Consider the following 11,548-nt stretch of genomic DNA (forward strand, 5'->3'; position numbering starts at 1 on the left):
ATGTTACACGTCTGGGGGCGTTCGGCACTAAGATTATGGATATTGTGGGAGCTCACACTCTTTCCTTCTACGAGTCACATGCTTGTGGAGCTCCCGAGTTCTTTTGTGGAGATGGAACCCATTGCTAGTAGGAGGTTGTTAGTAGACATGGTGAACGCTTTTTGGACGAGTTTCTGCCCCGAGGGATCGAAGGTCTTATTTTCTTCCTGTCTTCTGAAAGGCAGAGCTCGAGATTGGTGGGAGGAGGTAGATTTCGCTTTGGGAGGCGAACCAATTGAGGAAATGACTTGGGATGAGTTTGTTACCCTATTTAGGATAGAGTTTGCACCAGCCATTGAGGTGAAACAGTTGGCGAATGAGTTTCAGGACCTTCTCCAGACGACTGATACTGTGGTGGAGATCACCGCCAAGTTTAGGGAGAGGGATATTTTGGTTCCAGAGTATGCCGCAAACAAGGAGATGAAGAAAACAAGGTACCATGATATGTTGCGAGACGACATTTGGGAGTTTGTTAGCTTTTCAGCTTGTCGGAATTTGGAGTACAAGATAGCTAGAGCCCAAGAGCCGGAGATTGATTTGGAGCACCTCGGGAAGAGGAAGCCAGAACAGATTCAGATCTCATTGGGCCATGCGAAGACGCCTAAGACCCAGGATTCATGTTTGGGAGGCCATTAGGGTCGAGGTTGTTGTGGCAAGTGTGGGAGGACCCATGAGGGTGGCTGTCGAGAGGGCAGGAAGGGTGTGTTTCATTTGTGGTCTGATGGGTCATTTTAGTACGGATTTCCCCCGTGGATCGGTTCCGATGTGTTTTCACTGTAACCACGTGGGCCACAAGAAGACGGACTGTCCGATGTTCAGGGTTGGTACAGTGAGTGCACCCGCTCCAGTGGCTTGGAGGATCACTGATGGTCGTGACGGCAGGGCGGAATCCCCAATTGTAACATCCTATTTCAGATTGTTTTGTGATTTTAGGCTCGTGGGCCGTAATCCGGGTATGAGAAGGTTTTAAGGCTTTGAAGGAGAAAGGTGTAGGCCCTTTTTGGATATGGATAAGGTAGGCTGTGTGATAAAACGGTTCGGGTTGTGCTTTAGAGCCCAAGAGTATCGGTAAAGGCGTTGGCTTAGGTCTTTTATGAATTTTGGGTTACTGCTCGAGGAGTTTTAAGGCTATGATGTGTTGCTAGAAGCATAGGGCTTCTCGCCACCTTTCCGTGGATATATGGTTTGTGACAACCCGTTATTTCAAATCAATGTAATAGTATAGATCAACTTGTAATTCATTTTAAAGTAATAAAGATAATTACCATATTATAATAAATGCACTTTAATCTTTAATGAAGTCTTCATTCAATACTACAAATCTATACGAATCCAAACATATATAGAACGTCTAAATCTAACTTCGCGTGAAGAAGTTATGATAAATTCTATCACTATAGCCTTTATATCAAGTGGAATTTAAAATAGGCTTAGAATTATCTATTCGAGTCTAAACAAAAATTTTAGTAATCGGAAATACCTACGCGTGGATATAAAGAACGTCAAAAACGGAAATCGTATGCAAGAGTTATGATCTACCGTAATTTCTGCTGTCTGAAAGCTTAATACATATCTGAAAACCTAGTCTGATCGAGCTCATGACGTAAGCATATATGGCTCACGACATGAGATATCTAATCGACACCTTTCAAGTCTAGTATCCCTGTGAGAACTCTACAGAGCGACTCATCTAAACTCACGACGTGAACACGACATCCCTCACGACGTGAGAGCCATTGTGACACCTATCGAAGCTAGGGACACATATGTCGGGACTACGAGCTGATCAGGACCAGGCTCACGACGTGAGCCATACAAACTCACGACGTGAGCTTCAAAATTTCGGACTATAAATAGAATGTCAAGCATTCCGGATTTGGTTGCTGATTCTCAACCTCTCTCATCTCTTATACTTCCTCTAGCCACTCTAAACTACCCCGAAGTCCCTGGAACCTACCCAACACCCGAAGAACGTCCCGAAGCGCCTGAAATCTTCAGGAAAAGAATCATTACAGTCGAAACTCTGCCCGTGTAAAGCCCGATTTTCAGCAATAAAGTCTTTCCTAGAAACGAAACGCTGCCCGAATCACCACTCATCAAGTGAGTTCGTACCCCTGCGTTTTTACTATTTTTCATTTTTTTAGGGGGGGGGGGGGGGTGTGGTGGGAATACAAGTCTAACACAAGAATATTGTGTTTACAAATAAATAATTTCTAAATATTTTTAAAATGACATTAAATATTTTATAAATTCTTTTTAACTTATATTTTTCCAAAATCATATATATATATATATATATATATATATATATATATATATATATATATATTTATATAATTAAGATTTAAAGGGCTTAGGACTAATATTTCGCTTTATTTCCCTTTTCCTTGTTTGGATGTGGACTCAGAGTAGAATTATTTGTCCGGATGTCGTTTCAATTTTAATTTTATATATATATATATATATATATATATATATATATATATATATGTATATATATATATATATATATATATATATATATATATATATATATATATATATATATATATAGGAATATCAAAGTTAATTCAATCAGATTAATATTCCCTTTGTAACATGTCGATCAAAGGGGATACTTTCATGAATATTACATAGCAAACAAAAAATATATATAAATTATAATAGGTATAATTTATGGAACTCTTAAACTATTATCACGAACTAGTTATACAAAGTTTAACAGATTACTCTTGTACAAATATTTTACATTCAAGAATACTAGAGAAAGACCATACTATCACTTTATCATTTGTTTAAAAACGACTTTTAATCATCTGTTATATATGTAATCGTCAATATGCTTTTTGTGAGACAATGTTTAGTTGCTTATTCTATGAGGCAATAAAGTTAAAGTCCTGATATTATAACCAGAATCTCCGGATAGAGAGCGAGACAAATGTGTATAGATCTATACGGGATTGACAATCCCACACTCAGACTGTTAGCTACAGTCGGGCAGGCATGCCTATGAGTGACAAATGTCATCAACAGTTCTGACGCCTACATAGCGTCATAGCAGGACAGCTAGTCATAGTATGTTTATAATAACTCACCAAAACGATATGAACAAATACGATTAGTTTCTAATTTAATTAAACCAAAGAGTACGAATACAAAGTACTGGTTTTACAATAATATGATTTACAATATTATATTACAATTTACAACTTCAACTAGTGAAGTCAGGTATATTCATTTTGTAGGGTTTTCAAAGAGTACAATTACAAAATTTGTAAAACATAAACAATACAGAAAACATTCTTTTTATAGTTTTGTTGAATTAAAGCTATGTTAAACTACTTTATAGTTTTACTAAACTAAAACTAAGTTATACTATTTTTTAGTACAACAACACTCACATAGAACAGTTTTATGGTATTAAAACTACTTTTTAATTACATTAGAAAATATTGGAAACAAATACGATAGTTTACATGTCGATATGATTACTTAGTGGGTATATTTGGTTATATACAATGAAGATCCGATAGATAGTTGAATGTATGACTTCCGCCTCATTTCGTGTTCCTTGTTTGGTTGTGGACTTAGGGCAGATCCACCCATTTGACTGTCCATCCGATCTGAATTATATATAACTTGTATACATTAAGTAATCGTAGAAGGAACTTGTATGGTTATTACTTAATAAGAAAATATAGGATTTTCTAGAGAAATACACAAACATATTTTAAGGAACAAGGAATTACTTTCTAAAACAAAACACTTATGAACTCACCAACTTAAATGTTGATACTCTCTTTTTCAAAACACTTGTATTCTCAGGGAACCAGTAGACAGGTACATCCTAGGATTTTGAGAAGACGGAGCAGTATAGAGTCATGTCTTTTAGCTTATGTTATATAACTTTTGATGTCAAATATACAATGACTCGAATACTTATGTAAAACTTATACTTTATTAATGCAATGATTGTTGTACTTTGATTACTATGATGTATGTGTTGTGATACTTAACATGACGTCCTCCGCCCCTGAACGTTTCTGCCGTTCCGGTTTGGGCGTGTGAGATGGTTCGTTGGAAACGGACTAATAATGAAGAAGTTATGATAGTTTGAAGTTTTGGCAAGTTTAGTCCTTATTGAGAATTGGGTGGCAATTGGGTACGTAGGACGTACACTTGTGTACGCGCAGCGTACTCATGCGCTTTGCATGTTCACGGAGGCCACCTAGTATGCTGAGCGTACCGGGGGGGGGGGGGGTAAGCTGGGCGTATTAGGTCCAAAAAAGAAACCCTAATATTTTGAGGTGTCCCTATTTAAGGAACATGATGGCCTCATTCTCAGCTACCATTTCTAGTCTCCAAACCCTCTCAAACCCTAATCTCGTTTCCCCTAGCTTGTGTGCGTGTAGTGGCTTATTTGAGTGTTTTTGGTGAAGCTCTTGGTAAAAAAGGAGTCTTGAAGGAGGATAGCTTTTGCTTCTAGCTTTTAGATATGAGTTCTACTCTAGTTGGTGCATCTTCCAGAGGTATGAAGGTCGAAACTCGCTCATTGTTGTGACAATTTTTGTTTTGGGTCCATTTTTAGGGTTTTATGTCCAAATTTTGGAGCTTTGTGAGTTTGGTGAACTCCAGAGAAAATATCTTGTCCTTTCATGTGTATTTGGTGGTCTAGATTCACAAAAATGAGAACTTGGTCGTCTAGACCTCTCCATGCATGTGTTAAGATGATTAAAGAGAGTCTTAATGGTTATTTTTGGAAGTTGGGTCCCATTAAGACATGCAAACTAATAAAGTCGCCAAGTTTATCAGTTAGGGGCTTGTAATGAAGCTTCCATGAGGTTTGGATACTTTGGGCTGAAGTGATTAAGTCTAAAATCAAATTTTTGGATCTGAGCAGTACGCCCCGCGTAAGTCCCAGTACGTCCCGATCAGAAGTCGCATGTACGCTGAGCGTACCAGGGGAGGTACGCCCCGCGTAGTCTCGTTGTGGGCTTGTTGCATTTTGGGCTTCGTATCTTGGGCCATTTTGTTGGAATTGCTGTTTGGGCCTCTTGGCCATCTGGGATTATTGTTGGGCTAAGAGAACCTTTGGGCTTAGGATAAGGCCCATATGGGGGTTGGGCCCAGTTTGGAAAATTGGGACATTAGTGGGCCTTTGTGGATCTCTTGGTTGGACCTTGGTGGTCCCAATGGGCTTGGGTCATTATGGGCCTGATTGGGCGGCGCCATCTTTGGGGCCTAGTGTTGGGGTTTAGCCTTGCATAGTTTTGATTATAGTGTTGGGTTGTTTTGGCTTACTCCAGGAGCCAGTACGCAGCAACAGCGACAGTGTAGGATTACTCGTGTAGTGGTTGAGGTGAGTCATCTCACTATACTTACCTATGTGGTAATGCATGCGTGACCGGAGGGTCTTATTTGTATTATTGATCGGAGGGTCTCATTTATGTTATTGACCGAAGGGTCTTATTTATATTATTGACTGGAGGGTCTTATATGTTTTACTGACCGGAGGGTCTTATATGCTTTATGTATTATTATGCATTCTGTCTTTCTTGAAATTTGAGGTGTTACAATTGGTATCAGAGGCCGGGTTTTTGGGATTCGGGCACACCCTCGGGTATGTCTGGACTCAACCTGAGGAGTTGATAACTTTTCAAAAGAAATGATTTTTCATCACACAATTTTCCAAGGAAATTAAAGAGATTTAAAAGCAGATCCGAAGCGGTGTGTACAATCAACCAGAGCCCAAGCGGTTATTTTCCAAAATACCCTTAGATGATTATGTGTTGTTATTATGAGCTGATAGAACTGCATCCTAGTTTAGGGCTAGGAATTTGCTCAGTATTTCATGCTAGTGTGCCTGCTTCGGAGAGATGCCATTATGCCTGATATGTAAGCTAGTAGTGTTGCATGCTTATGATTAGAGATCTCCAGGAGTTGTGAGGTAAGATTTACTGAGTTCGATGATACCTTTTGTGCCGAGGATAGAACATTTGGGGTTGTATTCTAGAGTGATTTTATGTGTTAGTCGAGGTTGCTTGATGCCCGAATGATGCTTGCTTTGTGCTTTAGAGACTTCCATTAACACCGACTAACTAATAATCGAATACATTAGGTTACATGTTTCATGGAGTAGATAATTTTCGAAGGCTAGATTTAACTCTCTTGTGCAGATCTCGAATGAGTCTAATCGTTGTAGGGTGGGATCTTGCAGTCGAAGAATTATCTAGTGTATGTAGCAGGTAATTGAATTCGGGGGGGGGGGGGTAGTTGGTAGGTATTAATAGGAGTTCCTTTCATAGCTGATGGCGGAGAGAGAGAGTGAAAGGAATCCTAGGAGAGCCTAGGGAGTATTTTCAACTCAATGAGTGCGCTGTTTAGCGGTGAGTCTTCGCTGGAGAGCGAGCATGTGGAATGGGATTGGTTGATATGGGAAGTTAAGCAACTACTTAGAAAATCTAGAACGACCCTTGAGGAAAGTATGGATAGATGTGGAAGGTAGTATTAGGCCTGTACTACTGAAAGCAGAGGATCCATCCTAGAAACAAGGAGAATTCCAGAGGTTCTAAGTAGCAGGTTGAGGGGAGATAACATGGTTTGGGTACCATGATTTGTGGCAGAGTGTGTTTTCATCTTTACCAGTTATCCGATTGTGATTGTTCAGACTGAGAATTGGTCTGGTAATTGTTGGGCCCGAGGGCCATGTCGGTCGGGATTGAATGAAGTAGACCTTACGAGGAAATTGAGTTTAGGTCTCGAGGGATTTGACCGGTGAGGTGCCAGTTGGAGTCGCAGGACTCAAAAAGGAAGTGGAGATGATGCGCTGTTGAGGATTGCAGTCTGAGTTGAGTGATCGGCCGATGGATTGTGATGGACATTTCTATGACAAGGATTATATTATTCCCGCTTTCCATGTTGGAAGGAAGGGTGAGTGAACTTCTGATTTCAGAATTTGGAGGTAGACCCTGTGAGGTACCAGATAATTGCGGTATTTGCACCAAGGGATTTTTTGTGGTATGAGTGCCTTGAGGTATTTCTTATGTCGTAAGAATGTCATCAGTGGGGAAGTGACAGAAAAGGACAAGGATATGCCTCAATTGAGTATGGTAAGGCGTATTCTAGCAACAGTTCCAGGTAATCAGGGGGAGTATCTCGGGACGACGTCCCTCGTTGTATATGTTGTGAATCGACCGTGAGGGTAAGGTCTCCTGTTTCTATGTTGATTCGTGCGATGGGGTGTTGGTTGAGGATTCATAGATGAAGTGTGTGATAGTCCATTATTCCCAGATAAAGAGTGGGTACTATTTCGGGACAGTCGAAATATCTGGTTGTGTCGCTGTATGAGATTCTTAGTGATTGGAGGCAGTTACATTTGGAAGTTTCTGAGGTCTCTATCTGAGATTCGGAAATCTTGGAGTTGATTTGTCTTTATCTGGAAGGTCATCGAGTGTTGTGTGGTATGTCCCAAGAGTCGGGTATGGTATATATGGTGAGTCAATTTGTAATGTAGTCTGTTTGGTATACCAATTTGCGATGGTTCGAACCCTTAGTGGGGGTGAACTGGGTATTCTATTGGGAGGATCATCAATTTGTTTAAGTTTCGGCTTCAGAAGATTAGGTTATAGGGATCTACGGTCCGAGTATATGAGACTTGGGTCTAGATGTAGTCAAGGAAAGGTGCAAAGCGAGATGATGCATGTTGTATGTGCTTAGGAATGAATGAGTGTCTTCACGGCTGGAAGCCGTTGGTTAGGGATCTTATTGTGGTCAATATTTCTTTCGGGCTCGCCAATGTTCGAGTTTCGAGGTAGTTGGGTCATTGAGGTCAAGTTTCAATTGTTGAGAGATTTGCTAGGTCGACGTATAGATTGCTATCTATACTCCAGGAAGGGAAACAATTGATTTGTCAATCAACTTCAGAGTCGATATGTGTAGTTTCACATGGGTTTTGATCAGTAAATGTTGGGGTTTTGTATTATCGTCAACTCGTTCTTAGTCGTTGATGATTTTTCCGCACTTCATTAATGAGTTGGAGTACTTCAAGGTTTCGAGCTATATCAGTTGGAGATAAGTGGTCATGGAAAGCTATCGTGAGAATTTTGGGATGGTGTATCATGGTTTCTAAGTATTATGCCTAAATTATTGGATTGTAGAATTATTATAAGACTCGAGTTTGTTTTGATGAAAAGTGGAGCATTGAAACGACTATCTACCTATTCCAGTAGAGGGCCTATCAGTTATTTGTCGTCAGATGGGGTTGTCCGAGGGTGTGGATTTTTAATTGAAGGAAGGTGCTTTTTATGTGACAATCTTCGTCGAGAGTAGTTTAGAGCTTTATCTGGTCGGATGTGTGCGCCCAATAATGTTGGGTCGTGAGGTATTTGTTCATTTAACTCAGTATGGTGGTGGTTTGGTAATGAAATTGTGGGATTGTTCGGTAATCTAGTCAGTGAGAGAGTGTTGTAAGACTGCTGGGTGTCGTAGCATTCACTAGTCAGTGAGAGAGTGTTGTAAGACTGCAGGGTGCTGTAGCATTCACTAGCTAGTGAGAGAGTGTTGTAGGACTGCGGGGAGCCGTGGCATTCTTTAGTTAGTGTGTGACGCAGATGGGTTCTTAGGCTGGGTAACCTTGCCATTTGAGTCTTTGGGAACCTGGTGGCCGGACCAGGTGCGAGATTGGTGGTCTCAGCGATGGTCAAGAATCGATATATTTCGATTTAGGGAGGGGTTGTCGCAAAGGATTGGGGTGTAATGCACGCTTAGATTTGCGGATCTCAGGTCATGAGTTGAGATCAGATTAGATATGAGTGGTTTCAATTTTTGATGTCGGACCAGGCTTTTGTGTTTGAGTTTGGATCCATCTGTGTAATGGATAGGAAGGTTGGGATTTCGAATTTTCAGATGGATTTCATTTTGAGTGGTTATGGTTTCCATCTGATGTTTTAGACCTGGGCGGGTCAGTTCATTTGGCTTGGAGAGGACCACAACATGCATGGAATTAGTAAGTGGTAGACGACGGAGGTCAGAGGTGATGTGTGACTACAGATCGGTTGTAATATTCGCTTGGGGTAAAGCGAACTTAGTGATTGCATATGAAATGTGATTAGTTGAGACAACTCTGTTGCATTGAACAATTATGGAGTCTAGGGTAGCCTTTGGCGGTTCAACTTTTGGGTCGGGAGTCGATCTTGTATTCGGATTTGGTGTTAATCATTAGAAGATAGTTGGGGCTTATGTTTGCGGATATCAGGGGATAGTTTCGGTCGGGCATGGTCATTCAGTTCGGGGTCGGAGCTGAATCGTCCTGGGTTTGGTAATGGAATGGTTCTGTCTGACGGGAGGTCAGACCTAGTGTAGAGTTTCAGCTTCCATGCGGATCGACAAGTTGTTCTTTTAATGTCTGAGGGCAGAGTAATGAGCTTCATTCTTCAGATGGGTTCTGATAGCAGTATCGGTGGTTGGTCTTTGGTGCGAGGTGACCCCTCCGTTTCTTTTGGGTTTTGCTAGGACCGACTGGTATGTCAGGTATAAGTGTTCAGACACTGATTATGGTCAACGACTTGTTTCCATCAGTCGCATCAAGATAATCAGGGTTGGAAGTGTTTTGTTGGGCCTGCTTTTCGATGAGGGATTGACATGGTGATATTCCGCATGGACGGTCTGTCGGGGAGATAGACCAATATAGATTCCAGGTTTTGGAGAGGCAGAAGTGGTTCTATAATGGCGAAGGGTTTATTCTTCTTTGGGTTGGAGGTTTCTTTTTGGTTTCGGTTGTCTTCGGGATATTGTTTTATGTTTTGAATTTTTGGTTGCGTTTCTCGGGTTGTTTGATTTGATCTGCGTGTTGATAAGGAGCGATTTCGAGGGTAAAATCAAATATAAGTTGGGGAGAATTGTAACATCCTGTTTCAGATCGTTTTGTGATTTTAGGCTCGTAGGCCGTAATCCGGGTATGAGAAGGTTTTGAGGCTTTGAAGGAGAAAGGTTTAGGACCTTTTTGGATATGTATAAGGTAGGTTGTGTGATAAAATGGCTCGGTTTGTGCTTTAGAGCCTAAGAGTATCGGTAAATGCATTGGCTCGGTCTTTTATGAATTTTAGGTTACTATTCAAAGAGTTTTAAGGCTATGATGTGTTGCCAGAAGTATAGGGTTCTCGCCACCTTTCCGTGGATATAAGGTTCGTTAGAAACGGACTAATAACGAAGAAGTTATGATAGTTTGAAGTTTTGGCAAGTTTAGTCCTTATTGAGAATTGGGTGGCAATTGGGTACGTGGGATGTACACTTGTATACGCGCAGCGTACTCATGCACTTTGCATGTTCGCGGAGGCCACCTAGTATGCTGGGCATACTAGTTCCAGAAACAAACCCTAATATTTTGAGGTGTCCCCATTTAAGGAGCATGATGGACTGATTTTCAGCCAGCATTTCCAGTCTCCAAACCCTCTCAAACCCTAATCGAGTTTCCCCTAGCTTGTGTGAGTGTGGTGGCTCATTTGAGTGTTTTTGGTGAAGCTCTTGGTGAAAAAGGAGGCTTGAAGGAGGATAGCTTTTGCTTCCAGCTTTTGGATCTGAGTTCTACTCTTGTTGGTACATCTTCCAGAGGTATCAAGTTCGAAACTTGCTCATTGTTCTGACAGTTTTAGTTTTGGGTCCATTTTTAGGGTTTTATGTCCCAAGATTGGAGCTTTGTGATTTTGGTGAACTCCAGAGCAAATATCCTGTCCTTTCATTTGTATTTGGTGGTATAGATTCACAAAAATGAGAACTTGGTCGTCTAGACCTCTCCATGCATGTGTTAAGATAATTAAAGAGAGTCTTAATGGGTATTTTTGGAAATTGGGTCCCATTAAGACATGCAAACTGTAAATTCTCCAACTTTATCATTAGGGGCTTGTAATGAAGCTTCCCTGAGCTTTGGATGCTTTGGCCTGAAGTGATTAAGTCGAAAATCGAATTTTTGGATCTGAGCAGTACACCCCGCGTAAGTCATAGTACGCCCCGCGTACTGGTCTAGTTTCCCCTATCAGAAGTCGCATGTACGCTGACCGTACCAGGGGAGGTACGCCCCGCGTAGTCTCGCTGTGGGTTTGTTGCGTTTTGGGCTTCGTATCTTGAGCCATTTTGTTGGACATGCTGCTTGGGCCTTTGGGCCATCTGGGATTATTGTTGGGCTAAGAGAACCTTTGGTCTTAGGATAAGGCCCATATGGGGGTTGGGCCCAATTTGGAAAATTGGGCCATTAGTGGGCCTTTGTGGATCTCTTGGTTGGGCCTTGGTATGCCCAATGGGTTTGGGACATTGTGGGCCTGATTGGGTTGGGCCATCTTTGGGGCCTAGTGTTGGGGTTTAGCCTTGCATAATTTTGATTATGGCGTTGGGTTGTTTTGGCTCAGTTCAGGAGCCAGTGCGCAGCAACAGCGGCAGTGTAGGATTACTCGCGTAGCGGTTGAGGTGGGTCTTCTCACTAGACTTACCTGTGTGGTAATGCATGCGTGACCGGCAG

Source organism: Lactuca virosa, chromosome 6 (genome assembly GCF_052849685.1).
Source record: "Lactuca virosa cultivar CGN04683 chromosome 6, Lactuca_virosa_CGN04683_v6, whole genome shotgun sequence".
NCBI lineage: Eukaryota > Viridiplantae > Streptophyta > Magnoliopsida > Asterales > Asteraceae > Lactuca > Lactuca virosa.